At 45.2% G+C, this 27392-nt stretch overlaps 4 non-coding genes across 4 annotated transcripts; all 4 read right to left on the bottom strand.

The window, feature by feature from the left end:
• Nucleotides 1-17882: 17882 nt before the first annotated feature.
• On the bottom strand, nt 17883-17954 carry trnad-guc (transfer RNA aspartic acid (anticodon GUC)). Its single transcript has one exon. It is a non-coding gene; the product is annotated as a tRNA-Asp (tRNA).
• Nucleotides 17955-21545: 3591 nt separating this feature from the next.
• trnad-guc (transfer RNA aspartic acid (anticodon GUC)) lies at nt 21546-21617 on the bottom strand. The gene has a single exon. It is a non-coding gene; the product is annotated as a tRNA-Asp (tRNA).
• Nucleotides 21618-22909: 1292 nt separating this feature from the next.
• trnad-guc (transfer RNA aspartic acid (anticodon GUC)) lies at nt 22910-22981 on the bottom strand. Its single transcript has one exon. It is a non-coding gene; the product is annotated as a tRNA-Asp (tRNA).
• A 1292-nt stretch (nt 22982-24273) lies between these two features.
• Nucleotides 24274-24345, bottom strand: trnad-auc (transfer RNA aspartic acid (anticodon AUC)). Its single transcript has one exon. It is a non-coding gene; the product is annotated as a tRNA-Asp (tRNA).
• Between the last annotated feature and the right edge of the window lie 3047 nt (nt 24346-27392).

The following is a 27392-nucleotide window of genomic DNA, read 5'->3' on the forward strand; positions in this document are numbered from 1 at the left end:
GTTTTTGCATTTTCATCGCGGTTCGAAGGCCGTTGTTTAATATCGCGGGGTGCAGGTCATCTGTATCGGCGAATCTGTTCCTAACCAGTAGCTGCGAGTCACTGTCCGATCCTGCCTGAGTTGGTTGAGTTGACCGTTGGAGAAATCTCTTTGAATTGTATCGTTTTTGCGAGTGCATATCGTGTGCGACAAATGGCGCATGTTGAAGGCAGCGTTTTTCTTTTACGGGGCAAATATGGGAAATGAAGAAGGTAATGTGTCCGTTTCGCTGACCCACGCATTGCACAGAAATATTGGTGCGGGCGGTTTTGATGAGCGGTCTCAATTCCGCACTGTTGATTGCATCTCTGGGGCGGTGTGCCTTGGCGGATTCGACAGCCGATGTACCAATTCTAAAAAATCATTCACAACTTTTTTCTGGTAAGGTACAAACTCTCCCCGTCGGGGAATTGAACCCCGGTCTCTGGCGTGACAGGCGGGGATACTAACCACTATACTAACAAGGCACTTCGGTTTGGCGAGACACGCTTGGCCAACTGAGGGTTTCTGCGCCTCTGAAATCACTCCATTTACTGAAGATGCTCGATTTGTCTGTGAAATCAGTAAAATCGCGGCAACTCAATACCATGTAGAAAGGAAGATCGTCCCATGTTAATTTTGGAAGACTGGATGCAGGATCACCCAAACACTTCCGCGTGTATTGAGCTGTAAATATTGAGGCGGTTCTTCACTTCAGACCCTGACATCTGCAGGCGGGCTAATGGCAGCAATATTCACGCGATCAGTTCCAGTGGCATGAGATTCCTCAAAAATTATATCGGAAATTATGTTTGGCTCCATGTAAAGTAAAAACAATTTCAATTAACCTGTTGCCTAAACAGGGCCGCTACTTATATAGTCAGCAAGCAACATTATACATCAGACTTTTGTACAAATCAGGAGATGTGTATTTTTGCTTTTCCCAGAAAACACATTGAATTCAACTGTCTTGTTCACCATCACGACACAGTATGAAGAGAGATGGGATCGGCAGGTTCCAAAATCACGAATCACGTCGACGGTGGTTACATTCGTGTCAGAAGTGTGTCGGCCCAGGGCACAGTGTCTGAGGGACTGGGTCTGCGTGGGGCAATTATGATATTCAGTACACTGTCAATGAGATTTTGTTCCCCTTTACTTCGTAATAATAGACAGAGTAGTGAAGCAAAGAAGACATGAAAGACAAATTCAGGAACCACGGTTCAGAAGGGTCCACTATGCGTCACTTTACAAGACATTTCTTGGAATGAGGCTGATGCGTGTTGAGAGATGATCCGGTTCATCAAATTTATACATTTTGTGCCCAGTTTTTGCATTTTCATCGCGGTTCGAAGACCGTTGTTTAATATCGCGGGGTGCAGGTCATCTGTATCGGCGAATCTGTTCCTAACCAGTAGCTGAGAGTCACTGTCCGATCCTGCTTCATTGTCTTATTATTCACGAGTTGGTTGAGTTGACCGTTGGAGAAATCTCTTTGAATTGTATCGTTTTTGCGAGTGCATATCGTGTGCGACAAATGGCGCATGTTGAAGGCAGCGTTTTTCTTTTACGGGGCAAATATGGGAAATGAAGAAGGTAATGTGTCCGTTTCGCTGACCCACGCATTGCACAGAAATATTGGTGCGGGCGGTTTTGATGAGCGGTCTCAATTCCGCACTGTTGATTGCATCTTTGGGGCGGTGTGCCTTGGCGGATTCGACAGCCGATGTACCTATTCTAAAAAATCATTCCCCATTTTTTCCTGGTAAGGTACAAACTCTCCACGTCGTGGAATTGAACCCCGGTCTCCCGCGTGACAGGCGGGGATACTAACCACTATACTAACGAGGAACTTCGGTTTGGCCAGACACGCTTGGCCAACTGAGGGTTTCTGCGCCTCTGAAATCACTCCATTTACTGAAGATGCTCGATTTGTCTGTGAAATCAGTAAAATCGCGGCAACTCAATACCATGTGGAAAGGAAGATCGTCCCGTGTTAATTTTGGAAGACTGGACGCAGGATCACCCAAACACTTCCGCGTGTATTGAGCTGTAAATATTGAGGCGGTTGTTCACTTCAGACCCTGACATCTGCAGGCGGGCTAATGGCAGCAATATTCACGCGATCAGTTCCAGTAGCATGAGATTCCGCAAAAATTAGATCGCAAATTATGTTTGGCTCCATGTAAAGTAAAAACAATTTCAATTAACCAGTTGCCTAAAAAGGGCCACTACTTAGACAGTCAGCAAGCAACATCATACATCAGACTTTTGTGCAAATCAGGAGATGTGTATTTTTGCTTTTCCCAGAAAACACTTTGAGTTAAACTGTCTTGTTCACCATCACGACACAGTATGAAGAGAGATGGGATCGGCAGGTTCCAAAATCACGAATCACGTCGACGATGGTTACATTCGTGTCAGAAGTGTGTCGGCCCAGCGCACAGTGTCTGAGGGACTGGGTCTGCGTGGGGCAATTATGATATTCAGTACACTGTCAATGAGATTTCGTTCCCCTTTTCTTCGTAATAATAGACAGAGTAGTGAAGCAAAGAAGACATGAAAGACAAATTCAGGAACCACGGTTCAGAAGGGTCCACTATGCGTCACTTTACAAGACATTTCTTGGAATGAGGCTGATGCGTGTTGAGAGATGATCCGGTTCATCAAATTTATACATTTTATGTCCAGTTTTTGCATTTTCATTGCGGTTCGAAGGCCATTGTTTAATATCGCGGGGTGCAGGTCATCTGTATCGGCGAATCTGTTCCTAACCAGTAGCTGCGAGTCACTGTCCGATCCTGCTTGATTGTCTTATTATTCACGAGTTGGTTGAGTTGACCGTTGGAGAAATCTCTTTGAATTGCATCGTTTTTGCGAGTGCATATCGTGTGCGACAAATGGCGCATGTTGAAGGCAGCGTTTTTCTTTTACAGGTGCAAATGTGGGAAATGAAGAAGGTAATGTGTCCGTTTCGCTGACCCACGCATTGCACAGAAATATTGGTGTAGGCGGTTTTGATGAGCGGTCTCAATTCCGCACTGTTGATTGCATCTCTGGGGCGCTGTGCCTTGGTGGATTCGACAGCCGATGTACCAATTCTAAAAAATCACTACCAATTTTTTTCTGGTAAGGTACAAACTCTCCCTGTCGGGGAATTGAACCCCGGTCGCCCGCGTGACAGGTGGGGATACTAACCACTATACTAACGAGGAACTTCTGTTTGGCGAGACACGCTTGGCCAACTGAGGGTTTCTGCGCCTCTGAAATCACTCCATTTACTGAAGATGCTCGATTTGTCTGTGAAATCAGTAAAATCGCGGCAACTCAATACCATGTGGAAAGGAAGATCGTCCCATGTTAATTTTGGAAGACTGGATGCAGGATCACCCAAACACTTCCGCGTGTATTGAGCTGTAAATATTGAGGCGGTTGTTCACTTCAGACCCTGACATCTGCAGGCGGGCTAATGGCAGCAATATTCATGCGATCAGTTCCAGTGGCATGAGATTCCGCAAAAATTATATCGGAAATTATGTTTGGCTCCATGTAAAGTAAAAACAATTTCAATTAACCAGTTGCCTAAACAGGGCCACTACTTATATAGTCAGCAAGCAACATTAGACTTTAGTGCAAATCAGGAGATGCGTATTTTTGCTTTTCCCAGAAAACACATTGAATTAAACTGTCTTGTTCACCATCACGACACAGTATGAAGAGAGATGGGACCGGCAGGTTCCAAAATCACGAATCACGTCGACGGTGGTTACATTCGTGTCAGAAGTGTGTCGGCCCAGGGCGCAGTGTCTGCGGGACTGGGTCTGCGTGGGGCAATTATGATATTCAGTACACTGTCAATGAGATTTCGTTCCCCTTTACTTCGTAATAATAGACAGAGTAGTGAAGCAAAGAAGACATGAAAGACAAATTCAGGAACCACGGTTCAGAAGGGTCCACTATGCGTCACTTTACAAGACATTTCTTGGAATGAGGCTGATGCGTGTTGAGAGATGATCCGGTTCATCAAATTTATACATTTTGTGTCCAGTTTTTGCATTTTCATCGCGGTTCGAAGGCCGTTGTTTAATATCGCGGGGTGCAGGTCATCTGTATCGGCGAATCTGTTCCTAACCAGTAGCTGCGAGTCACTGTCCGATCCTGCCTGAGTTGGTTGAGTTGACCGTTGGAGAAATCGCTTTGAATTGTATCGTTTTTGCGAGTACATATCGTGTGCGACAAATGGCGCATGTTGAAGGCAGCGTTTTTCTTTTACAGGGGCAAATGTGGGAAATGAAGAAGGTAATGTGTCCGTTTCGCTGACCCACGCATTGCACAGAAATATTGGTGTGGGCGGTTTTGATGAGCGGTCTCAATTCCGCACTGTTGATTGCATCTCTGGGGTGGTGTGCCTTGGCGGATTCGACAGCCGATGTACCAATTCTAAAAAGTCATTCCCAATTTTATTCTGGTAAGGTATAAACTCTGCCCATCGGGGAATTGAACCCCGGTCTCCCGCATGACAGGCAGGGATACTAACCACTATACTAATGAGGAACTTTGGTTTGGCGAGACACGCTTGGCCAACTGAGGGTTTCTGCGCATCTGAAATCACTCCATTTACTGAAGATGCTCGATTTGTCTGTGAAATCAGTAAAATCGCGGCAACGCAATACCATGTGGAAAGGAAGATCGTCCCATGTTAATTTTGGAAGACTGGATGCAGGATCACCCAAACTCTTCCGCGTGTATTGAGCTGTAAATATTGAGGCGGTTGTTCACTTCAGACCCTGACATCTGCAGGCGTGCTAATGGCAGCAATATTCACGCGATCAGTTCCAGTGGCATGAGATTCCGCAAAAATTATATCGGAATTTATGTTTGGCTCCATGTAAAGTAAAAACGATTTCAATTAACCAGTTGCCTAAAGAGGGCCACTACTTATATAGTCAGCAAGCAACATTATACATCTGACTTTAGTGCAAATCAGGAGATGTGTATTTTTGCTTTTCCCAGAAAACACATTGAATTAAACTGTCTTGTTCACCATCAAGACACAGTATGAAGAGTGATGGGATCGGCAGGTTCCAAAATCACGAATCACGTTGACGATGGTTACATTCGTATCAGAAGTGTGTCGGCCCAGGGCACAGTGTTTGAGGGACTGGGTCTGCGTGGGGCAATTATGATATTCAGTACACTGTCAATGAGATTTCGTTCCCCTTTACTTCGTAATAATAGACAGAATATTGAAGCAAAGAAGACATGAAAGACAAATTCAGGAACCACGGTTCAGAAGGGTCCACTATGCGTCACTTTACAAGACATTTCTTGGAATGAGGTGATGCGTGTTGAGAGATGATCCGGTTCATCAAATTTATACATTTTGTGTCCAGTTTTTGCATTTTCATCGCGGTTCGAAGGCCGTTGTTTAATATCGCGGGGTGCAGGTCATCTGTATCGGCGAATCTGTTCCTAACCAGTAGCTGCGAGTCACTGTCTGATCCTGCCTGAGTTGGTTGAGTTGACCGTTGGAGAAATCTCTTTGAATTGTATCGTTTTTGCGAGTGCATATCGTGTGCGACAAATGGCGCATGTTGAAGGCAGCGTTTTTCTTTTACGGGGCAAATATGGGAAATGAAGAAGGTAATGTGTCCGTTTCGCTGACCCACGCATTGCACAGAAATATTGGTGCGGGCGGTTTTGATGAGCGGTCTCAATTCCGCACTGTTGATTGCATCTCTGGGGCGGTGTGCCTTGGCGGATTCGACAGCCGATGTACCAATTCTAAAAAATCATTCACAACTTTTTTCTGGTAAGGTACAAACTCTCCCCGTCGGGGAATTGAACCCCGGTCTCTGGCGTGACAGGCGGGGATACTAACCACTATACTAACGAGGCACTTCTGTTTGGCGAGACACGCTTGGCCAACTGAGGGTTTCTGCGCCTCTGAAATCACTCCATTTACTGAAGATGCTCGATTTGTCTGTGAAATCAGTAAAATCGCGGCAACTCAATACCATGTAGAAAGGAAGATCGTCCCATGTTAATTTTGGAAGACTGGATGCAGGATCACCCAAACACTTCCGCGTGTATTGAGCTGTAAATATTGAGGCGGTTCTTCACTTCAGACCCTGACATCTGCAGGCGGGCTAATGGCAGCAATATTCACGCGATCAGTTCCAGTGGCATGAGATTCCGCAAAAATTATATCGGAAATTATGTTTGGCTCCATGTAAAGTAAAAACAATTTCAATTAACCAGTTGCCTAAACAGGGCCGCTACTTATATAGTCAGCAAGCAACATTATACATCAGACTTTTGTACAAATCAGGAGATGTGTATTTTTGCTTTTCCCAGAAAACACATTGAATTCAACTGTCTTGTTCACCATCACGACACAGTATGAAGAGAGATGGGATCGGCAGGTTCCAAAATCACGAATCACGTCGACGGTGGTTACATTCGTGTCAGAAGTGTGTCGGCCCAGGGCACAGTGTCTGAGGGACTGGGTCTGCGTGGGGCAATTATGATATTCAGTACACTGTCAATGAGATTTTGTTCCCCTTTACTTCGTAATAATAGACAGAGTAGTGAAGCAAAGAAGACATGAAAGACAAATTCAGGAACCACGGTTCAGAAGGGTCCACTATGCGTCACTTTACAAGACATTTCTTGGAATGAGGCTGATGCGTGTTGAGAGATGATCCGGTTCATCAAATTTATACATTTTGTGTCCAGTTTTTGCATTTTCATCGCGGTTCGAAGGCCGTTGTTTAATATCGCGGGGTGCAGGTCATCTGTATCGGCGAATCTGTTCCTAACCAGTAGCTGCGAGTCACTGTCCGATCCTGCTTCATTGTCTTATTATTCACGAGTTGGTTGAGTTGACCGTTGGAGAAATCTCTTTGAATTGTATCGTTTTTGCGAGTGCATATCGTGTGCGACAAATGGCGCATGTTGAAGGCAGCGTTTTTCTTTTACGGGGCAAATATGGGAAATGAAGAAGGTAATGTGTCCGTTTCGCTGACCCACGCATTGCACAGAAATATTGGTGCGGGCGGTTTTGATGAGCGGTCTCAATTCCGCACTGTTGATTGCATCTCTGGGGCGGTGTGCCTTGGCGGATTCGACAGCCGATGTACCTATTCTAAAAAATCATTCCCCATTTTTTTCTGGTAAGGTACAAACTCTCCACGTCGTGGAATTGAACCCCGGTCTCCCGCGTGACAGGCGGGGATACTAACCACTATACTAACGAGGAACTTCGGTTTGGCCAGACACGCTTGGCCAACTGAGGGTTTCTGCGCCTCTGAAATCACTCCATTTACTGAAGATGCTCGATTTGTCTGTGAAATCAGTAAAATCGCGGCAACTCAATACCATGTGGAAAGGAAGATCGTCCCGTGTTAATTTTGGAAGACTGGACGCAGGATCACCCAAACACTTCCGCGTGTATTGAGCTGTAAATATTGAGGCGGTTGTTCACTTCAGACCCTGACATCTTCAGGCGGGCTAATGGCAGCAATATTCACGCGATCAGTTCCAGTGCCATGAGATTCCGCAAAAATTATATCGCAAATTATGTTTGGCTCCATGTAAAGTAAAAACCATTTCAATTAACCAGTTGCCTAAACAGGGCCACTACTTAGACAGTCAGCAAGCAACATCATACATCAGACTTTTGTGCAAATCAGGAGATGTGATTCATGCGATTATTCATGCGATCAGTTCCAGTGGCATGAGATTCCGCAAAAATTATATCGGAAATTATGTTTGGCTCCATGTAAAGGAAAAACGATTTCAATTAACCACTTGCCTAAACAGGGCCCCTACTTATATAGTCAGCAAGCAACATTAGACTTTAGTGCAAATCAGGAGATGCGTATTTTTGCTTTTCCCAGAAAACACATTGAATTAAACTGTCTTGTTCACCATCACGACACAGTATGAAGAGAGATGGGGTCCGCAGGCTCCAAAATCACGAATCACGTCGACGGTGGTTACATTCGTGTCAGAAGTGTGTCGGCCCAGGGCGCAGTGTCTGCGGGACTGGGTCTGCGTGGGGCAATTATGATATTCAGTACACTGTCAATGAGATTTCGTTCCCCTTTACTTCGTAACAATAGACAGAGTAGTGAAGCAAAGAAGACATGAAAGACAAATTCAGGAACCACGGTGAAGAAGGATCCACTATGCGTCACTTTACAAGACATTTCTTGGAATGAGGCTGATGCGTGTTGAGAGATGATCCGGTTCATCAAATTTATACATTTTGTGTCCAGTTTTTGCATTTTCATCGCGCTTCGAAGGCCGTTGTTTAATATCGCGGGGCGCAGGTCATCTGTATCGGCGAATCTGTTCCTAACCAGTAGCTGCGAGTCACTGTCCGATCCTGCTTGATTGTCTTATTATTCACGAGTTGGTTGAGTTGACCGTTGGCGAAATCTCTTTGAATTGTATCGTTTTTGCGAGTGCATATCGTGTGCGACAAATGGCGCATGTTGAAGGCAGCGTTTTTCTTTTACAGGGGCAAATATGGGAAATGAAGAAGGTATGTGTCCGTTTCGCTGACCCACGCATTGCACAGAAATATTGGTGCGGGCGGTTTTGATGAGCGGTCTCAATTCCGCACTGTTCATTGCATCTCTGGGGCGGTGTGCCTTGGCGGATTCGACAGCCGATGTACCAATTCTAAAAAATCATTCTCAATTTTTTTCTTGTAAGGTAAAACTCTCCCCGTCGGGGAATTGAACCCCAGTCTCCCACGTGACAGGCAGGGATACTAACCACTATACTAACGAGTAAATGCTATTTTGTGAGCCCCGCTTGGCCAACTGAGGGTTTCTGTGCCTCTGAAATCACTCCATTTACTGAAGATGCTCGATTTGTCTGTGAAATCAGTACAACCGCGGCAACTCAATACCATGTGGAAATGAAGATCGTCCCGTGTTAACTTTGGAAGACTGGATGCAGGATCACCCAAACTCTTCCGCGTGTATTAAGCTGTAAATATTGAGGCGGTTGTTCACTTCAGACCCTGAAATCTGCAGGCGGGCTCATGGCAGCAATATTCACGCGATCAGTTCCAGTGGCATGAGATTCCGCAGAAATTAGATCGGAAATTATATTTGGCTCCATGTAAAGTAAAAACGATTTCAATTAACCCGTTGCCTAAACAGGGCCACTACTTATATAGTCAGCAAGCAACATTATACATCAGACTTTTGTGCAAATCAGGAGATGCGTATTTTTGCTTTTCCCAGAAAACACATTGAATTAAACTGTCTTGTTCACCATCAGGACACAGTATGAAGAGAGGTGGGATCGGCAGGTTCCAAAATCACGAATCACGTCGACGCTGGTTACATTCGTGTCAGAAGTGTGTCGGCCCAGGGCACAGTGTCTGCGGGACTGGGTCTGCGTGGGGCAATTATGATATTCAGTACACTGTCAATGAGCTTTCCTTCCCCTTTTGCTACCCTCTTGCTATTTATGTACGTGTAAAAAGCCTTGGGATTTTCCTTCACCCTATTTTCCAATGACGTATCATGACCCCTTCTAGCCCTCCTGACTCCTTGCTTAAGTTCCTTCCTACTTTCCTTATATTCCACACAGGCTTCATCTGTTCCCAGCCTTTTAGCCCTGACAAATGCCTCCTTTTTCTTTTTGACGAGGCCTACAATATCTCTCGTTAACCAAGATTCCCGAAAATTGCAGTATATATCCTTCATCCTCACAGGAACATGCCGGTCCTGAATTCCTTTCAACTGACACTTGAAAGCCTCCCACATGTCAGATGTTGATTTGCCCTCAAACATCTGCCCCCAATCTAGGTTCTTCAGTTCCCGCCTAATATTGTTATAATTAGCCTTCCTCCTATTTAGCACATTCATCCTAGGACCACTCTTATCCTTGTCCACCAGTACTTTAAAACTTACTGAATTGTGGTCACTGTTACCGAAATGCTCCCCTACTGAAACATCTACCACCTGGCCGGGCTCATTCCCCAATACCAGGTCCAGTACCGTCCCTTCCCGAGTTGGACTGTCTACATATTGTTTTAAGAAGTCTTCCTGGATGCTCCTTACAAACTCCGCCCCGTCTAGGCCCCTGGCACTAAGTGAGTCCCAGTCAATATTGGTGAAGTTGAAGTCTCCCATCACCACACCCCTGTTGTTTTTACTCTTTTCCAAAATCTGTCTACCTATCTGCTCCTCTATCTCCCGCTGGCTGTTGGAACGCCTGTAGGAACCCCCCCAACATTGTAACTGCACCCTTCTTATTCCTGATCTCTACCCATATAGCCTCACTGCCCTCTGAGGTGTCCTCCCGCAGTACAGCTGTGATATTCTCCCTAACCAGTAGCACAACTCCGCCTCCCCTTTTACACCCCCCTCTATCCCGCCTGAAACATCTAAATCCTGGAACGTTTAGCTGCCACACATACATAGTCACAGACTTTTTCAGAGACAAACGATCTCTCCCTCAGGCACGCGCTTAGCATAAACTATTTCCAAAACACATTCTCTTTTTCTGTCTCCCTCTCACACATATGCACATATTCTCTGATACAATCGCACTCCCTCTAGCTCTCTGCCTCTGAAACACAGACACAAATTGCTTCTGAGTTTGCCTATCTCTCTGTGTCTCTCTTTCACACACACACACACACAGACAGACAAGGACCGTTCTGTCACACGCTCTCTCTCTCTCAGACGCACACACACAAACTCTTTCTGGCTCTCTCTCGCTGTCCTTATCTCTCTCTCTACCTCGCTATATCTCTTTCAATCTCTCTCTCACATACACACTGTCACAGACTCTCAAAAACGTTTTTCTGACACAAACACTCTCACTCTCTCTCTCCTCCAGACACTCTTTCTGGCACATTCTACCTCTCTATCTCTCTCTGCCTCTGCCTCTGTCTCCATCACTATCTCTATCTCTCCCCAGTTCGGCCTACTCCCATTTTTGTCTGGTCTCGTCCAGTGGGGTTCTAGCTCCATCCAGTAGCTATCCGAATATTTTGACATAAACATCCACCCCGTCTCGCTGCTGGTGCCTCTCAGGTCCTCCAGTAGTGTGTTTTCTGGGGGTCCGGGGTACCCTACAGTCTCTTTGCGGAGGAGGTGTTTTATTTGGAAGTGTCTCAATTCCTGTCCTTTTCCGAGTGTCCACTTCCTCATCACTTCGCCCAGTGTCGCCAATGGGCTCGTTGTGCATCTTGCTGAGGAGCATAGGAGTGCTGATGACACACAGACTACTTTAGACGTGCGCACACACTCGCTCGCATACACAGACTAGTTTTGACGCACGCACACACTCGCTCACACACACAGACTACTTTTAATGCATGCGCACACACAGGCTACTTTTGACACGCACACGCACTCTCTGGCACACACAGACTACTTTTGACGCTCGCACGCACAGACTACTTTTGACGCACACGTTCATTCTCTCGCACACACTCGCACACACACATGCATATACTACTTTGGACGTGCATGTTCACTCTTTCATGCACACACACGCATGCACAGACTACTTTTGACGTGCAGGTTCACTCTCTTGCGCACACACAGATAGACTATTTCTGACGCACATCTCGCTCTTGCACACACACAGACTATTTCTGACGCACAACTCTCTCTCGCACACACACTTGCGCTCAGACACACAGACTAACTTTGAGTCACAGGTTCATTCTCTCGCACAGAAACACACAGAGAGACTACCTTTGACGCACACATCTCTCTCGCACGCACACACAGACTATTTCTGACGCACATGCTCTCCCTCTTGCATACGCACGCAGACTATTTCTGATGCACATCTCGCTCTCCCGCACACACACTTGCTCACACACAGACTACTTTTGACTCACAAATTCACTCTCTCGCACACACACTCGCACACACAGACTATTTCTGATGCACAATCTCTCCCTATCTCGCAAACGCACAGACTATTTCTGACGCACATCTCTCTCTCCCGCACACACACTTGCACACACACAGACTACTTTTGACTCACAAATTCACTCTCTCGCACACACAGACTATTTCTGACGCACATCTCTCTCGCCCGCGCACACACTTGGACGCACACACAAACAGACCACTTTTGACGCACATCTCTCTCTCTTGCACATAAACACAGACGATTTCTGACGGACATCTCTCTCTCTCTCGCACACAGACACAGACTATGTCTGATGCACATCTCTCTCTCCTGCACACACAGACTATTCCTGACGCACATGCTCGCCCCCTCGCACACACACACACTCTATTTCTGACACACATGCTCTCCCTCTCGCAGACACACAATTTCTGACACAATGCTCTCCGTCTCTCTTACTCTCTCTCTCACAGACACAGACACAGACTCTTTCTGGCACACATCGTCTCTCTCCAGCGCAAACCCACACACACAAACTCTTTCTGACACACACTCACTCTCTCTTAATCCCTCTCACACACAGGCACAGACTCTTTCTGACACCACTCTCTCGCTCTCTTCCCCCCTCTCTCTCCCTCTCACACAAACACACTCACACACAGACGCTTTCTGAAATATTCAATCACTCTTTCTCGCGCACACGCACTCATACGCACACAGAGACTCTTTCTGACACACCCGATCACCCCTAGCTCCCTCTCTCTCTCGCCCACACACACAAACACTTTCTGACTCCCTCTATCTTTCAATCTTTCTCCCTCTCATACACACATACAGTCATCGACTCTTTCTGACGCAGACACACTCCATCTCTCGCTCTCTCTTAATGAAGTTTCATCAGATTTGTTCCAGGAATTTTTCGAGTGTCCTATCAAGATAGATGGAAGAAGCTAGGCCGGTATTTTGCACAGTTTATTTCTGACACACACACTCTCTCTCACTCTCTCTCTCCCGCTCCCTCTTATTTTGAGCAGTAAGGTGATAAGATTGAGAAATATAAAATACTTATAAGGGTAGACAGCTTAGCTGCAGGTAAAATGTTAACCATTGTTTGTGAGTTTGGAACCGGTGGGACAATAGCAAAAGCAAAAAGCAGCAACCCATTTAGTAGAAAGGTGACGATATTTACTCAAAAGATTGTTGAATAATCAAAATTTTCTATGCCAGAGGACCATGGGAGCTCAGCAATTGAGTGGTATTGTGATTGAATACAGCTGTTTATCGGAAGTATATTTGTATAGACCAGATGTGTTATCATCACCATCCAACTTACTCCCTCAATGCCACTCAATATATATTGAAGGAAATGGAGCAGATTGGTATGAAGAAAATGGAGACCACATGTTTATTTGGAACAAAAGAGCTTAGATGAATGAATGGAGAAAAGCATTTTCAGAGCATAATATAGAAAAAAAGCAAACAGCGTTCAAGCCAATATATGTCGATCAAGCCTAATAAAGCCCAAAACATTATAAATATGATTCTCGGGGGATAACAATGGCAAGCATTGAAGATGAACATTGATCAGCACTTTCGTATGACGTGCTTGAAAAGGTGGGTACGTTGTTTGAGTGCTCCGTCTCCTTATAACAATACCACTAATAGCACTACTGATTATACTTTAATAACAGGAGTAGCAATAATGCAAATGCATTGGCTGAGGTGCAAACGAAATCCACAAACACAATTTCAGATGTGAGGCAGCGCATTTCATGAAGTGTAAACGGTGAAGAGGGAAGGACAGGGGCAATCTGATGACAGTGTTCGCATGCCGCACAATTTCTAGGGAAGAGCTCCAGATATTCCCAATTGTAGTCAGACTAAATCTAGATAAGAAAACAAGATGAGAGTAAAACTAATAATTTCCTCTCGAAATACAGCAGCATGTTTATCACCACTTACTAAACAGAATGTGGAACTTCCCTCCAGTTTGCTGAATTGATCAGAATATCTCAGAACCATTTTTCTTTGGGTTGGAAATTAAGACGAAAGAAGAGGAAACAGCAGCATTAGAAAGTGTTGCCGTTTTGTTCAATTGGGGGTGATTAAAGCTTGTCAACTGCGGACATCACCATATCCAAGCGGAGTCTCTGATTGTTTGGGATTTCGGTTAGTCAGTGTTCTGAACTTGCCGATTGGCTCAGGGGGCATCATTCTGTGGTTGGACCTCCTGATTGGCAGAAAGGCTGTCCGGCAGCGGCTGGAGATCCTGATTGGCTGAGGGGCTGTAGGTCAGTTTTATTTATTGGTTAATTTGATAATTGTTGTAACCGGATATTTCACCGCGATCTTGATCTGCTCCCTGAACCTGGACTGAGTCACCACATAAATAAATGTGTTTGTGCAGCAATTTAAATCCCGCATCATAAATCCGACTTCTTGTAAATTATATTGTGGAATGGTGAGGTAATATAATCCTCTCAAATCAATATAGAAAAATTTAATAACAAACACAGTCCAGAGGAGAATGAAAGCACCGGAGATGCTGAAGAGTAAAATCATTGACTTCCTTCTGCTCTCCATCTCTGGGTCTTTACGATTGTCTCCCTGACTCTGAGCCCTCAGTGCCTTCCGGCTTCGACTTGTGATTAAAATGTGTCTGACTGTCAGAGTGTTGATCAACAGGTTTAAAAAGAATGGGATCAATGGGGTTAAAATCTGATCAAACCAGTTATATACAACCCATCCGGTATCAGTGTAATAGCTGCTCTTTGTCAGACAGAACCACGGCACATTGTCGATTATCTGTAAAGGTTCATTTGTAAAGTACCGTGGGATGTTTTTTATACAGAGCAAGAGGCCGCTCGTTGACAGGACCACAGCCGCTGTTTTCCCGGTGCAATAGTGTCTTTTCAGTTTCTGGCAGCGAATGGCCACAAATCGATCAAAGGAGAATGTGAGGGTGAACCAGACAGAACAGTCCGCGGCTGCAGGCATCAGAACACCGTTAACACGGCACACATAAGTAATGTCCAGGAAATTCCAGAGGAAATAATAGCAATTGATCTTGTTCAGTATGGGACGTGTGATCATAAACATCAGATCTGCCGCCGCCATGGCCACCAGGTAGCGAGAGGTGCAGGTAGCGAGGCCACACTTGCCCCGACTCAGAATCGCAATTCCCAGTAAATTTGCTGTCAGAGAGAAGGAAGAAGTGTCTGGAAATTACTGATGAAACATTCTCTGTGTCTGAACCGGGACAGGACTTCAGTGTCAATATAATGGGCAGTGGGTGGGTGGGAGTGTTGGCAGCGGAGTGGGCACAGAGATTAACAGAGAGGGTTTCTGCGCCTCTGAAATCACTCCATTTACTGAATATGCTCGATTTGTCTGTGAAATCAGTAAAATCGTGGCAACGCAATACCATGTGGAAAGGAAGATCGTCCCATGTTAATTTTGGAAGACTGGATGCAGGATCACCCAAACACTTCCGCGTGTATTGAGCTGTAAATATTGAGGCGGTTGTTCACTTCAGACCCTGACATCTGCAGGCGGGCTAATGGCAGCAATATTCACGCGACCAGTTCCGGTAGCATGAGATACCGCAAAAATTATATCGGAAAGAATGTTTGGCTCCATGTAAAGTAAAAACAATTTCAATTAACCAGTTGCCTAAACAGGGCCACTACTTTTATAGTCAGCAATCAACATTATACATCAGACTTTTGTGCAAATCAGGAGATGTGTATTTTTGCTTTTCCCAGAAAACACATTGAATTAAACTGTCTTGTTCACCATCACGACACAGTATGAAGAGAGATGGGATCGGCAGGCTCCAAAATCACGAATCACGTCGACGGTGGTTACATTCGTGTCAGAAGTGTGTCGGCCCAGAACACAGTGTCTGAGGGACTGGGTCTGCGTGGGGCAATTATGATATTCAGTACACTGTCAATGAGATTTCGTTCCCCTTTACTTCGTAATAATAGACAGAGTAGTGAAGCAAAGAAGACATGAAAGACAAATTCAGGAACCACGGTTCAGAAGGGTCCACTATGCGCCACTTTACAAGACATTTCTTGGAATGAGGCTGATGCGTGTTGAGAGATGATCCGGTTCGTCAAATTTATACATTTTGTGTCCAGTTTTTGCATTTTCATCGCGGTTCGAAGGCCGTTGTTTAATATCGCGGGGTGCAGGTCATCTGTATCGGCGAATCTGTTCCTAACCAGGAGCTGCGAGTCACTGTCCGATCCTGCTTGATTGTCTTATTATTCATGAGTTGGTTGAGTTGACCGTTGGAGAAATCTCTTTGAATTGTATCGTTTTTGCGAGTGAATATCGTGTGCGACAAATGGCGCATGTTGAAGGCAGCGTTTTTCTTTTACGGGGCAAATATGGGAAATGAAGAAGGTAATGTGTCTGTTTCGCTGACCCACGCATTGCACTGAAATATTGGTGCGGGCGGTTTTGATGAGCGGTCTCAATTCCGCACTGTTGATTGCATCTCTGGGGCGGTGTGCCTTGGCGGATTCGACAGCCGATGTACCAATTCTAAAAAAAAATGACCAATTTATTTTTTGCAAAGAACAAACTCTCCTCCTCGGGGAATTGAACCCCGGTCTCCCACGTGACAGGTGGGGATACTAACCACTATACTAACGAGGAACTTTGAGCTTGTGAGCCCCGCTTGGCCAACTCAGGGTTTCTGCGCCTCTGAAATCACTCCATTTCCTGAAGATGCTCGATTTGTCTGTGAAATCAGTAAAATCGCGTCAGCTCAATACCATGTGGAAAGGAAGATCGTCCCATGTTAATTTTGGAAGACTGGATGCAGGATCACCCAAACTCTTCCGCGTGTATTGAGCTGTACATATTGAGGCGGTTCTTCACTTCAGACCCTGACATCTGCAGGCGGGCTAATGGCAGCAATATTCACGCGATCAGTTCCAGTGGCATGAGATTCCGCAAAAATTAGATCGGAAATTATGTTTGGCTCCATGTAAAGTAAAAACGATTTCAATTAACCAGTTGCCTAAACAGGGCCACTACTTATATAGTCAGCAAGCAACATTATACATCAGACTTTTGTGCAAATGAGGAGATGTGTATTTTTGCTTTTCCCAGAAAACACATTGAATTAAACTGTCTTGTTCACCATCACGATACAGTATGAAGAGAGATGGGATCGGCAGGTTCCAAAATCACGAATCACGTCGACGCTGGTTACATTCGTGTCAGAAGTGTGTCGGCCCAGGGCACAGTGTCTGAGGGACTGGGTCTGCGTGGGGCAATTATGATATTCAGTACACTGTCAATGAGATTTCGTTCCCCTTTACTTCGTAATAATAGACAGAGTAGTGAAGCAAAGAAGACATGAAAGACAAATTCAGGAACCAAGGTTCAGAAGGGTCCACTATGCGTCACTTTACAAGACATTTCTTGGAATGAGGCTGATGCGTGTTGGGAGATGATCCGGTTCATCAAATTTATACATTTTGTGTCCAGTTTTTGCATTTTCATCGCGGTTCGAAGGCCGTTGTTTAATATCGCGGGGTGCAGGTCATCTGTATCGGCGAATCTGTTCCTAACCATGAGCTGCGAGTCACTGTCCGTTCCTGCTTGATTGTCTTATTATTCACGAGTTGGTTGAGTTGACCATTGGAGAAATCTCTTTGAATTGTATCATTTTTGCGAGTGCATATCGTGTGCGACAAATGGCGCATGTTGAAGGCAGCGTTTTTCTTTTACAGGGGCAAATCTGGAAAATGAAGAAGGTAATGTGTCCGCTTCGCTGACCCATGCATTGCACAGAAATATTGGTGCAGGCGGTTTTGATGAGCGGTCTCAATTCCGCACTTTTGATTGCATCTCTGGGGCGGTGTGCCTTGGCGGATTCGACAGCCGATGTACCAATTCTAAAAAACCATTTTCAATTTTGTTCTGGTAAGGTACAAACTCTCCCCGTCGGGGAATTGAACCCCGGTCTCCCACGTGACAGGCGGGGATACTAACCACTATACTAACGAGGAACTCCGATTCGGTGTGCCATGCTTGGCCAACTGAGGGTTTCTGCGCCTCTGAAATCACTCCATTTACTGTAGATGCTCGATTTGTCTGTGAAATCAGTAAAATCGCGGCAACTCAATACCATGTGGAAAGGAAGATCGTCCCATGTTAATTTTGGAAGACTGGATGCAGGATCACCCAAACACTTCCACGTGTATTGAGCTGTAAATATTGAGGCTGTTGTTCACTTCAGACCCTGACATCTGCAGGTGGGCTAATGGCAGCAATATTCACACGATCAGTTCCAGTGGCATGAAATTTGGCAAAAATTAGATCGGAAATTATGTTTGGCTCCATATAAAGTAAAAACGATTTCAATTAACCTGTTGCCTAAACAGGGCCACTACTTATATAGTCAGCAAGCAACATTATACATCAGACTTTTGTGCAAATGAGGAGATGTGTATTTTTGCTTTTCCCAGAAAACACATTGAATTAAACTGTCTTGTTCACGATCACGACACAGTATGAAGAGAGATGGGATCGGCAGGTTCCAAAATCACGAATCACGTCGACGCTGGTTACATTCGTATCAGAAGTGTGTCGGCCCAGGGCACAGTGTCTGAGGGACTGGGTCTGCGTGGGGCAATTATGATATTCAGTACACTGTCAATGAGATTTTGTTCCCCTTTACTTCGTAATAATAGACAGAGTAGTGAAGCAAAGAAGACATAGAACATAGAACAATACAGCGCAGTACAGGCCCTTCGGCCCACGATGTTGCACCGAAACAAAAGCCATCCAACCTACACTATGCCATTATCATCCATATGTTTATCCAATAAACTTTTAAATGCCCTCAATGTTGGCGAGTTCACCACTGTAGCAGGTAGGGCATTCCACGGCCTCACTACTCTTTGCGTAAAGAACCTACCTCTGACCTCTGTCCTATATCTATTACCCCTCAGTTTAAAGTTATGTCCCCTCGTGCCAGCCATATCCATCCGCGGGAGAAGGCTCTCACTGTCCACCCTATCCAACCCCCTGATCATTTTGTATGCCTCTATTAAGTCTCCTCTCAACCTTCTTCTCTCCAACGAAAACAACCTCAAGTCCATCAGCCTTTCCTCATAAGATTTTCCCTCCATACCAGGCAACATCCTGGTAAATCTCCTCTGCACCCGCTACAAAGCCTCCACGTCCTTCCTATAATGCGGTGACCAGAACTGTACGCAATACTCCAAATGCGGCCGTACCAGAGTTCTGTACAGCTGCAACATGACCTCCCGACTCCGGAACTCAATCCCTCTACCAATAAAGGCCAACACTCCATAGGCCTTCTTCAAAACCCTATCAACCTGGGTGGCAACTTTCAGGGATCTATGTACATGGACACCTAGATCCCTCTGCTCATCCACACTTTCAAGAACTTTACCATTAGCCAAATATTCCGCATTCCTGTTATTCCTTCCAAAGTGAATCACCTCACACTTCTCTACATTAAACTCCATTTGCCACCTCTCGGCCCAGCTCTGCAGCTTATCTATATCCCTCTGTAATCTGCTACATCCTTCCACACTATCGACAACACCACCGACTTTAGTATCGTCTGCAAATTTACTCACCCACCCTTCTGCGCCTTCCTCTAGGTCATTGATAAAAATGACAAACAGCAACGGCCCCAGAACAGATCCTTGTGGTACTCCACTTGTGACTGTACTCCATTCTGAACATTTCCCATCAACCACCATCCTCTGTCTTCTTTCAGCTAGCCAATTTCTGATCCACATCTCTAAATCACCCTCAATCCCCAGCCTCCGTATTTTTTGCAATAGCCTACCGTGGGGAACCTTATCAAACGCTTTGCTGAAATCCATATACACCACATCAACTGCTCTACCCTCGTCTACCTGTTCAGTCACCTTCTCAAAGAACTCAATAAGGTTTGTGAGGCATGACCTACCCTTCACAAAGCCATGCTGACTATCCCTGATCATATTATTCCTATCTAGATGATTATAAATCTTGTCTCTTATAATCCCCTCCAAGACTTTACCCACTACAGACGTGAGGCTCACCGGCCTATAGTTGCCGGGGTTGTCTCTGCTCCCCTTTTTGAACAAAGGGACCACATTTGCTGTCCTCCAGTCCTCTGGCACTATTCCTGTAGCCAATGATGACATAAAAATCAAAGCCAAAGGTCCAGCAATCTCTTCCCTGGCCTCCCATAGAATCCTAGGATAAATCCCATCAGGTCCCGGGGACTTATCTATTTTCAGCCTGTCCAGAATTGCCAACACCTCTTCCCTACGTACCTCAATGCCTATTATTATTCTATTAGCCTGGGGCACAGCATTCTCCTCCACAACATTATCTTTTTCCTGAGTGAATACTGACGAAAAATATTCATTTAGTATCTCGCCTATCTCTTCAGAGTCCACACACAATTTCCCATCCCTGTCCTTGACTGGTCCTACTCTTTCCCTAGTCATTCGCTTATTCCTGACATACCTATAGAAAGCTTTTGGGTTTTCCTTGATCCTTCCTGCCAAATACTTCTCATGTCCCCTCCTTGCTCGTCTTAGCTCTCTCTTTAGATCCTTCCTCGCTACCTTGTAACTATCCATCGCCCCAACCGAAACTTCACACTTCATCTTCACATAGGCCTCCTTCTTCCTCTTAACAAGAGATTCCACTTCCTTGGTAAACCACGGTTCCCTCGCTCGACGCCTTCCTCCCTGTCTGACCGGTACATACTTATCAAGAACACGCAGTAGCTGATCCTTGAACAAGCCCCACTTATCCAGTGTGCCCAACACTTGCAGCCTACTTCTCCACCTTATCCCCCCCAAGTCACGTCTAATGGCATCATAATTGCCCTTCCCCCAGCTATAACTCTTGCCCTGCGGTGTATACTTATCCCTTTCCATCATTAACGTAAACGTCACCGAATTGTGGTCACTGTCTCCAAAGTGCTCTCCTACCTCCAAATCCAACACCTGGCCTGGTTCATTACCCAAAACCAAATCCATGAAAGACAAATTCAGGAACCACGGTTCAGAAGGGTCCACTATGCGTCACTTTACAAGACATTTCTTGGAATGAGGCTGATGCGTGTTGGGAGATGATCCGGTTCATCAAATTTATACATTTTGTGTCCAGTTTTTGCATTTTCATCGCGGTTCGAAGGCCGTTGTTTAATATCGCGGGGTGCAGGTCATCTGTATCGGCGAATGTGTTCCTAACCAGTAGCTGAGAGTCACTGTCCGATCCTGCTTGATTGTCTTATTATTCACGAGTTGGTTGAGTTTACCGTTGGAGAAATCTCTTTGAATTGTATCATTTTTGCGAGTGCATATCGTGTGCGACAAATGGCGCATGTTGAAGGCAGCGTTTTTCTTTTACAGGGGCAAATATGGGAAATGAAGAAGGTAATGTGTCCGTTTCGCTGACCCATGCATTGCACAGAAATATTGGTGCAGGCGGTTTTGATGAGCGGTCTCAATTCCGCACTGTTGATTGCATCTCTGGGGCGGTGTGTCTTGGCGGATTCGACAGCCGATGTACCAATTCTAAAAAATCATACCCAATTTTTTTCTGGTAAGGTACAAACTCTCCCCGTCGGGGAATTGAACCCCGGTCTCCCGCGTGACAGGCGGGTATACTAACCACTATACTAACGAGGAACGTCGGTTTGGCGAGACACGCTTGGCCAACTGAGGGTTTCTGCGCCTCTGAAATCACTCCATTTACTGAAGATGCTCGATTTGTCTGTGAAATCAGTAAAATCGCGGCAACTCAATACCATGTGGAAAGGAAGATCGTCCCATGTTAATTTTGGAAGACTGGATGCAGGATCACCCAAACACTTCCGCGTGTATTGAGCTGTAAATATTGAGGCGGTTGTTCACTTCAGACCCTGACATCTGCAGGCGGGCTAATGGCAGCAATATTCACGCGATCAGTTCCAGTGGCATGAGATTCCGCAAAAATTATATCGGAAATTATGTTTGGCTCCATGTAAAGTAAAAACGATTTCAATTAACCAGTTGCCTAAACAGGGCCACTACTTATATAGTCAGCAAGCAACATTATACATCAGACTTTTGTGCAAATCAGGAGATGTGTATTTTTGCTTTTCCCAGAAAACACATTGAATTAAACTGTCTTGTTCACCATCACGACACAGTATGAAGAGAGGTGGGATAGGCAGGTTCCAAAATCACGAATCACGTCGACGATGGTTACATTCGTGTCAGAAGAGTGTCGGCCCAGCGCACAGTGTCTGAGGGACTGGGTCTGCGTGGGGCAATTATGATATTCAGTACACTGTCAATGAGATTTCGTTCCCCTTTACTTCGTAATAATAGACAGAGTAGTGAAGCAAAGAAGACATGAAAGACAAATTCAGGAACCACGGTTCAGAAGGGTCCACTATGCGTCACTTTACAAGACATTTCTTGGAATGAGGCTGATGCGTGTTGGGAGATGATCCGGTTCATCAAATTTATACATTTTGTGTCCAGTTTTTGCATTTTCATCGCGATTCGAAGTTCGTTGTTTAATATCGCGGGGTGCAGGTCATCTGTATCGGCGAATCTGTTCCTAACCAGTAGCTGCGAGTCACTGTCCGATCCTGCTTGATTGTCTTATTATTCACGAGTTGGTTGAGTTGACCGGTGGAGAAATCTCTTTGAATTGTATCATTTTTGCGACTGCATATCGTGTGCGACAAATGGCGCATGTTGAAGGCAGCGTTTTTCTTTTACAGGGGCAAATATGGGAAATGAAGAAGGTAATGTGTCCGCTTCGCTGACCCATGCATTGCACAGAAATATTGGTGCAGGCGGTTTTGATGAGCGGTCTCAATTCCGCACTGTTGATTGCATCTCTGTGGCGGTGTGCCTTGGCAGATTCGACAGCCGATGTACCAATTCTAAAAAATCATTCCCAATTTTTTTCTGGTAAGGTACAAACTCTCCCCGTCGGGGAATTGAACCCGGGTCTCCCGCGTGACAGGCGGGGATACTAACCACTATACTAACGAGGAACTTCGGTTTGGCATGGTACGCTTGGCCAACTGAGGGTTTCTGCGCTTCTGAAATCATTCCATTTACTGAAGATGCTCGATTTGTCTGTGAAATCAGTAAAATCGCGGTAACTCAATACCATGTGGAAAGGAAGATCGTCCCATGTTAATTTTGGAAGACTGGATGCAGGATCACCCAAACACTTCCGCGTGTATTGAGCTGTAAATATTGAGGCGGTTGTTCACTTCAGACCCTGACATCTGCAGGCGGGCTAATGGCAGCAATATTCACGCGATCAGTTCCAGTGGCATGAGATTCCGCAAAAATTATATCGGAAATTATGTTTGGCTCCATGTAAAGTAAAAACGATTTCAATTAACCAGTTGCCTAAACAGGGCCACTACTTATATAGTCAGCAAGCAACATTATACATCAGACTTTTGTGCAAATCAGGAGATGTGTATTTTTGCTTTTCCCAGAAAACACATTGAATTAAACTGTCTTGTTCACCATCACGAAACAGTATGAAGAGAGATGGGATCGGCAGGTTCCAAAATCACGAATCACGTCGACGATGGTTACATTCGTGTCAGAAGTGTGTCGGCCCAGCGCACAGTGTCTGAGGGACTGGGTCTGCGTGGGGCAATTATGATATTCAGTCCACTGTCAATGAGATTTCGTTCCCCTTTACTTCGTAATAATAGACAGAGTAGTGAAGCAAAGAAGACATGAAAGACAAATTCAGGAACCACGGTTCAGAAGGGTCCACTATGCGTCACTTTACAAGACATTTCTTGGAATGAGGCTGATGCGTGTTGAGAGATGATCCGGTTCATTAAATTTATACATTTTGTGTCCAGTTTTTGCATTTTCATCGCGGTTCGAAGGCCGTTGTTTAATATCGCGGGGTGCAGGTCATCTGTATCGGCGAATGTGTTCCTAACCAGTAGCTGAGAGTCACTGTCCGATCCTGCTTGATTGTCTTATTATTCACGAGTTGGTTGAGTTGACCGGTGGAGAAATCTCTTTGAATTGTATCATTTTTGCGAGTGCATATCGTGTGCGACAAATGGCGCATGTTGAAGGCAGCGTTTTTCTTTTACAGGGGCAACTATGGGAAATGAAGAAGGTAATGTGTCCGCTTCGCTGACCCATGCATTGCACAGAAATATTGGTGCGGGCGGTTTTGATGAGCGGTCTCAATTCCACACTGTTGATTGCATCTCTGGGGCGATGTGTCTTGGCGGATTCGACAGCCGATGTACCAATTCTAAAAAATCATTCCCAATTTTTTTCTGGTAAGGTACAAACTCTCCCCGTCGGGGAATTGAACCCCGGTCTCCCGCATGATAGGCGGGGATACTAACCACTATACTAACGAGGAACTTCGGTTTGGCACCATACGCTTGGCCAACTGAGGGTTTCTGCGCTTCTGAAATCACTCCATTTACTGAAGATGCTCGATTTGTCTGTGAAATCAGTAAAATCGCGGCAACTCAATACCATGTGGAAAGGAAGATCGTCCCATGTTAATTTTGGAAGACTGGATGCAGGATCACCCAAACACTTCCACGTGTATTGAGCTGTAAATATTGAGGCGGTTGTTCACTTCAGACCCTGACATCTGCAGGCGGGCTAATGGCAGCAATATTCACGCGATCAGTTCCAGTGGCATGAGATTCCGCAAAAATTATATCGGAAATTATGTTTGGCTCCATGTAAAGTAAAAACGACTTCAATTAACCAGTTGCCTAAACAGGGCCACTACTTATATAGTCAGCAAGCAACATTATACATCAGACTTTTGTGCAAATCAGGAGATGTGTATTTTTGCTTTTCCCAGAAAACACATTGAATTAAACTGTATTGTTCACCATCACGACACAGTAGGAAGAGAGATGGGATCGGCAGGTTCCAAAATCACGAATCACGTCGACGATGGTTACATTCGTGTCAGAAGTGTGTCGGCCCAGCGCATAGTGTCTGAGGGACTGGGTCTGCGTGGGGCAATTATGATATTCAGTACACTGTCAATGAGATTTCGTTCCCCTTTACTTCGTATTAATAGATAGAGTAGTGAAGCAAAGAAGACATGAAAGACAAATTCAGGAACCACGGTTCAGAAGGGTCCACTATGCGTCACTTTACAAGACATTTCTTGGAATGAGGCTGATGCGTGTTGGGAGATGATCCGGTTCATCAAATTTATACATTTTGTGTCCAGTTTTTGCATTTTCATCGCGGTTCGAAGGCCGTTGTTTAATATCGCGGGGTGCAGGTCATCTGTATCGGCGAATGTGTTCCTAACCAGTAGCTGAGAGTCACTGTCCGATCCTGCTTGATTGTCTTATTATTCACGAGTTGGTTGAGTTGACCGTTGGAGAAATCTCTTTGAATTGTATCATTTTTGCGAGTGCATATCGTGTGCGACAAATGACGCATGTTGAAGGCAGCGTTTTTCTTTTACAGGGGCAAATATGGGAAATGAAGAAGGTAATGTGTCCGCTTCGCTGACCCATGCATTGCACAGAAATATTGGTGCAGGCGGTTTTGATGAGCGGTCTCAATTCCGCACTGTTGATTGCATCTCTGGGGCGGTGTGTCTTGGCGGATTCGACAACCGATGTACCAATTCTAAAAAATCATTCCCAATTTTTTTCTGGTAAGGTACAAACTCTCCCGGTCAGGGAATTGAACCCCGGTCTCCCGCGTAACAGGCGGGGATACTAACCACTATCCAACGAGGAACTTCCGTTTGGCAAGATACGCTTGGCCAACTGAGGGTTTCTGCGCTTCTGAAATCACTCCATTTACTGAAGATGCTCGATTTGTCTGTGAAATCAGTAAAATCGCGGCAACTCAATACCATGTGGAAAGGAAGATCGTCCCATGTTAATTTTGGAAGACTGGATGCAGGATCACCCAAACACTTCCGCGTGTATTGAGCTGTAAATATTGAGGCGGTTGTTCACTTCAGACCCTGACATCTGCAGGCGGGCTAATGGCAGCAATATTCACGCGATCAGTTCCAGTGGCATGAGATTCCGCAAAAATTATATCGGAAATTATGTTTGGCTCCATGTAAAGGAAAAACGATTTCAATTAACCACTTGCCTAAACAGGGCCACTACTTATATAGTCAGCAAGCAACATTATACATCAGACTTTTGTGCAAATCAGGAGATGTGTATTTTTGCTTTTCCCAGAAAACACATTGAATTAAACTGTCTTGTTCACCATCACGACACAGTATGAAGAGAGATGGGATCGGCACGTTCCAAAATCACGAATCACGTCGACGATGGTTACATTCGTGTCAGAAGTGTGTCGGCCCAGCGCACAGTGTCTGAAGGACTGGGTCTGCGTGGGGCAATTATGATATTCAGTACACTGTCAATGAGATTTCGTTCCCCTTTACTTCGTATTAATAGATAGAGTAGTAAAGCAGAGAAGACATGAAAGACAAATTCAGGAACCACGGTTCAGAAGGGTCCACTATGCGTCACTTTACAAGACATTTCTTGGAATGAGGCTGATGCGTGTTGAGAGATGATCCGGTTCATCAAATTTATACATTTTGTGTCCAGTTTTTGCATTTTCATCGCGGTTCGAAGGCCGTTGTTTAATATCGCGGGGTGCAGGTCATCTGTATCGGCGAATGTGTTCCTAACCAGTAGCTGAGAGTCACTGTCCGATCCTGCTTGATTGTCTTATTATTCACGAGTTGGTTGAGTTGACCGGTGGAGAAATCTCTTTGAATTGTATCGTTTTTGCGAGTGCATATCGTGTGCGACAAATGGCGCATGTTGAAGGCAGCGTTTTTCTTTTACAGGGGCAAATATGGGAAATGAAGAAGGTAATGTGTCCGCTTCGCTGACCCATGCATTGCACAGAAATATTGGTGCAGGCGGTTTTGATGAGCGGTCTCAATTCCGCACTGTTGATTGCATCTCTGGGGCGGTGTGTCTTGGCGGATTCGACAACCGATGTACCAATTCTAAAAAATCATTCCCAATTTTTTTCTGGTAAGGTACAAACTCTCCCCGTCAGGGAATTAAACCCCGGTCTCCCGCGTGACAGGCGGGGATACTAACCACTATCCAACGAGGAACTTCCGTTTGGCAAGATACGCTTGGCCAACTGAGGGTTTCTGCGCTTCTGAAATCACTCCATTTACTGAAGATGCTCGATTTGTCTGTGAAATCAGTAAAATCGCGGCAACTCAATACCATGTGGAAAGGAAGATCGTCCCATGTTAATTTTGGAAGACTGGATGCAGGATCACACAAACACTTCCGCGTGTATTGAGCTGTAAATATTGAGGCGGTTGTTCACTTCAGACCCTGACATCAAAAGGCGGGCTAATGGCAGCAATATTCACGCGATCAGTTCCAGTGGCATGAGATTCCGCAAAAATTATATCGAAAATTA

Source organism: Scyliorhinus torazame, chromosome 25 (assembly GCF_047496885.1).
Source record: "Scyliorhinus torazame isolate Kashiwa2021f chromosome 25, sScyTor2.1, whole genome shotgun sequence".
NCBI lineage: Eukaryota > Metazoa > Chordata > Chondrichthyes > Carcharhiniformes > Scyliorhinidae > Scyliorhinus > Scyliorhinus torazame.